Source organism: Bufo gargarizans, unplaced genomic scaffold (assembly GCF_014858855.1).
Source record: "Bufo gargarizans isolate SCDJY-AF-19 unplaced genomic scaffold, ASM1485885v1 original_scaffold_2131_pilon, whole genome shotgun sequence".
Lineage (NCBI taxonomy): Eukaryota > Metazoa > Chordata > Amphibia > Anura > Bufonidae > Bufo > Bufo gargarizans.
In genome coordinates, this window is record NW_025334658.1 from 1 (window position 1) to 4,580 (window position 4,580).

General features: G+C 60.9%; 3 pseudogenes; 2 read left to right on the top strand and 1 right to left on the bottom strand.

Moving 5' to 3' along the window:
* The first annotated feature begins 35 nt into the window (after nucleotides 1–35).
* LOC122923995 lies at nucleotides 36–831 on the top strand (annotated as a pseudogene).
* Nucleotides 832–1,536: 705 nt separating this feature from the next.
* LOC122924000 lies at nucleotides 1,537–1,950 on the bottom strand (annotated as a pseudogene).
* Nucleotides 1,951–3,336: 1,386 nt separating this feature from the next.
* Nucleotides 3,337–4,580, top strand: LOC122923999 (annotated as a pseudogene).

Genomic DNA, 4,580 nt, shown 5'->3' on the forward strand with positions numbered 1-4,580 from the left:
GAGCTCATTTGAATTTCCCGCCTATAGTTCCCAACTGCAAATGAGCTGCTGATCTACAGGAGGAGCCGGTCATGTGACCTGTACCTGTGTCATAAGCCACGCCCAGCGCCGCTCATTGGCTTCTCCACGAGTCTTGTCTCCGGTGGAGGCTTCTAATCCACCCAATGAGCGGCGCTGGGGGCGGAGCAGCAGCTTATAAAGGCGGCAGGCGGCAGCTCCTCCGGATCACACACAGCAGAGTCTGTACAGAGCAGAGAACGATGTCTGGACGCGGCAAACAAGGAGGCAAAGTGCGGGCTAAGGCCAAGACCCGCTCATCCCGGGCAGGGCTCCAGTTCCCGGTCGGCCGTGTGCACAGGCTCCTCCGCAAGGGCAACTACGCCCAGAGGGTGGGCGCCGGCGCTCCCGTCTACTTGGCCGCTGTGCTCGAGTATCTCACCGCCGAGATCCTGGAGCTGGCCGGCAATGCCGCCCGCGACAACAAGAAGACCCGCATCATCCCCCGTCACCTGCAGCTGGCCGTGCGCAACGACGAGGAGCTCAACAAGCTGCTGGGCGGAGTCACCATCGCCCAGGGGCGTCCTGCCCAACATCCAGGCCGTGCTGCTGCCCAAGAAGACCGAGAGCAGCAAGCCGGCCAAGAGCAAGTGAGCCCGGCTCTGCCCCGCCCCAAACCAAAGGCTCTTCTAAGAGCCGCCCACATGGTCTGTACGACTGAGCTGGCGATGCCGCTGATCTCCGCTGTGGAGGCGTCACACAGGGGCACTTACCGCTCCTGACTAGAGATGGGATGTTTTACATGAATGGAGTCTTTGGCTTCAGTTGCTGACCAGTGACCCGGAGCCGGATAGGTAATAAGTGTTAGACCAGTGGTGCCCTGACGGAGGACTAGAGGGGGAGCTGGGGGCACTGGTCTGGGCATTATACTGAGTGGGGGGCACTGCTGGAGGCGTCCTATTATATGGACAGCACTGGGAGGGCTTTATACCGCTGCAGCCTGGTCCTAGACTCCGTGTGCTGCTCTAGTGACTCAGAGAATAGGAGGAGTCTATAAGTCAGTAGGATGATGGGATTCTTAGCCTCAGCGCACGACCCCCTGTACTGTGTGCGCCTCCGCTCCCCCTGCTGCTCGGACACGGATCGGACAGCACTACTCCGGACATAGTGCGGGCAGACATTGCTGCTGGAGAGGGTTTGGCCGCTGATTCTAACCGGACTGTAATTGAGCGGGAATTTCAAAAGCCAGAGATCAGCCAATCACTGTAAAGCACTTGTCTATAGCTCCGCCCCCCGCAGCGCTGAGTGGAGAGGGCGGTGGGCAGGGAGGATGGAGGCGGTTATCGGTCACGGTCAGCGAGTCCCTGATAGAGGGGGATACAGAGAGAGCGCCTCTGGATAAGGAACTGCTTTTACTAATCACAGTGCGAAAGGGTTAACCCGCCTCCTGTGAGCAGAGGTGAGGGCGGAGTGGGAGCTCGTCTGAGGAGGAGGTGGGTGGCTCTGAGAAGAGCCTTTGTTGGGTGCGGGGCGCCAGATCTAAGCCCTCTCCCCACGGATCCTGCGGGCCAGCTGGATATCCTTGGGCATGATGGTGACCCGCTTGGACGTGGATGGCGCAGAGGTTGGTGTCCTCGAAGAGCCCGACCAGGTAAGCCTCGCTGGCCTCCTGCAGGCCATGACGGCCGAGCTCTGGAAGCGAAGGTCGGTCTTGAAGTCCTGGGCGATCTCTCTGACCAGGGCGCTGGAAGGGCAGCTTCCGGATGAGCAGCTCGGTGGACTTCTGGTAGCGCCGGATCTCCCGGAGAGCGACGGTCCCGGGCCGGTAGCGGTGAGGCTTCTTGACTCCGCCAGTGGCGGGGGCGCTCTTCCTGGCGGCCTTAGTGGCCAGCTGCTTGCGGGGAGGCTTTTCCCACCGGTGGACTTACGCGCTGTCTGCTTGGTTCTGGCCATGGGCTCTGCAGAGATCTGTACACAGCAAGTGACTGAGGTGAGGAGCGGACCGTGCAGATCATTTATACTCCCGGCCTCGTCCTCATTGGCTCATGTAAACCACACCCCTACATCCCTATTGGTTTATTCGTACAGTGATGTGCCCGCCCAAAACTTCCGTTACCAATCACCGTTCACAAGAGGTGGGGCCCAACCTCATCCTATCCGCCAGTCCCAGCTGATGGGCGTGTCTCCAGGTAATAAGCCCCTCCTACATGAAGCGGGCGGTCAGTCCCTTCCCACCTCCTCCTCCTCAGACGAGCTCCACTCCGCCCTTCAGCCCTCGATCTCCGCTCACAGCGGGCGGGGCTCCGGCTCCTCTGCGTGAAGGAATAGGGTTAACCCTGTCAGCGCCGCTCTCTTCAGTCTATCAGGGCCTCTCTGTTCGGCTGATACTCGCCCCGCCCCTCACTGCGCCCCGCCCTCTGCTGGTAGTGATGCCGCCGCTGAGTGTACTGTGCAGGGGGGTCGTGCGCCTCTATCCCTGGACAACCAGCGCAGCGATGGAGCCGCTCTTCTCCGCACAGTGAATACGGGACTGTTCTCCGGTAGAGGAAGGTCGGTGGGGGAGCGGGAGAAGATGGCGGAGCTACGAACAACTACGTTACAGTGATTGGCTGATCTCTGGCTTTTGAAATTCCCGCTCAATACCGTTCAGCGCCGTGGAGGAGCGAGTCCATTACACACAGGGGACGAACCCTCTGCAGCAGCAATGTCAGGTGCGGTAAGTGCCCCTGTGTGACGCCCGGACCATCAAAGCACAGGACGCCTCCACAGCGGAGATCCGCGGCGCCAGCTCTGCAGGCCGCCTTCTCCCGCTCCCCACCGGGAGAAGGGGAGAACAGTCCGGTATTCACTGTGAGGAGAAGAGCGGCTCCATCGCTGCGCTGGTGTCCAGGGATAGAGCGCACGACCCCCCTGCACGCACAGTACACTCAGCGGCGGCATCACTACCGGCAGAGGGCGGGGCGGGTATCAGCCGAGCAGAGAGGCCCAGATAGACTGAAGAGAGATGTTAGCCCCGCCTCTCCGCCCCCGGCTCAGCTAATGGATGGATTGTGAGTTATGCCTTCCTGCTGCTCCGCCCCCCGGCTCATCTGAATGGATGGATGTGAGCCCCGCCCCTCTGTTTGCTCCGCCCCGGCTCATCTGAATGAATGGATGTGAGCCCCGCCCCCGGCTCAGCTGATGGATGTGAGGCTGCCAATTGGTAGAGTGGAGACCCACGTGACCCTCTCCTCCAGTAGATCAGCGCGCAGTCAGCAGCAGCTCATTTGCATGGCCCGTGTATAAATACCGCTGCGGCTGGGAGGAGGAGAACAGACGAGGATTGTGTCTTCAGTCACAATGCCCGAGCCCGCCAAGTCCGCCCCAGCGCCCAAGAAGGGCTCCAAGGAAAGCCGTCACCAAGGTCCAGAAGAAGGACGGCAAGAAGCGGAGGGAAGAGCAGGAAGGAGAGCTATGCATCTACGTCTACAAGGTGCCTGAAGCAGGTGCACCCCGACACCGGCATCTCCTCCAAGGCCATGGGCATCATGAACTCCTTCGTCAACGACATCTTCGAGCGCATCGCAGGGGAAGCCTCCCGCCTGGCTCACTACAACAAGCGCTCCACCATCACTCCCGGGAGATCCAGACCGCCGTGCGCCTGCTGCTGCCCGGAGAGCTGGCCAAGCACGCCGTCTCCGAGGGCACCAAGGCCGTCACCAAGTACACCAGCGCCAAGTGAGCGCCCCCCGCTCTCCGGACCCAAAGGCTCTTCTCAGAGCCCCCACCCTGTCTCCAGCGGAGCTGCTCCCGCGTCTCCCCGTTCTCACAGTGGCTGCGGTTTCCTCACTGTCAGCTAGATGTGATGCGGTACCGCTAGTGGAAGTTACAATACAAGCTCCCCTCATCCTGCTCCATGTCCGTTCACTACTCCTATCATCCTCCCTGAGGGGAGGCTGAGCTCTGCTGCCGCTCAGTGGAGGACGAGGCTCCGCTCCTACGGGCACATAACGGCTGAGGGGTCCAGAGCTCTGCTCCTATTTGCTGGGAGAGTTCAGCATCTCGTCGCTCATTGGCTCATTTGAATTTCCCGCCGAGCTGCTAATCTACAGGAGGAGCCGGCCATGTGACCCGTACCAGCGCCGCTCATTGGCGTCATTGTCTCTGCAGCTCGGATTAACCCCTCAGTCTCCGAGCACAGCTTGTCTTGTAGCTGCGGGGACAGGAGCGGTGGAGAACACCCGGGGCTCGGGATTTACATTACTGGGGCTTTCTGTATTGTAGAGCTCCGGCTGTACTGAGCACAGGGCGCCGCTGATCTCGGCCAATTGTCCGGCTCTCCGCCCCCTGATGTGCGGGCGGTGTTAACCCCTCAGTGGCTGAGTGCAGAAGGAATTGTAGCTTCTCCCCGGGAAGATGTGGGCGGCTCTGAGAAGAGCCTTTGTGCTGTGAGGACGGAGGCAGCATTAACCCCCGAAGCCGTAGAGAGTGCGGCCCTGGCGCTTGAGCGCGTAGACCACGTCCATGGCGGTGACGGTCTTCCTCTTGGCGTGCTCGGTGTAGGTGACGGCGTCCCGGATGACGTTCTCCAGGAAGACTTTCAG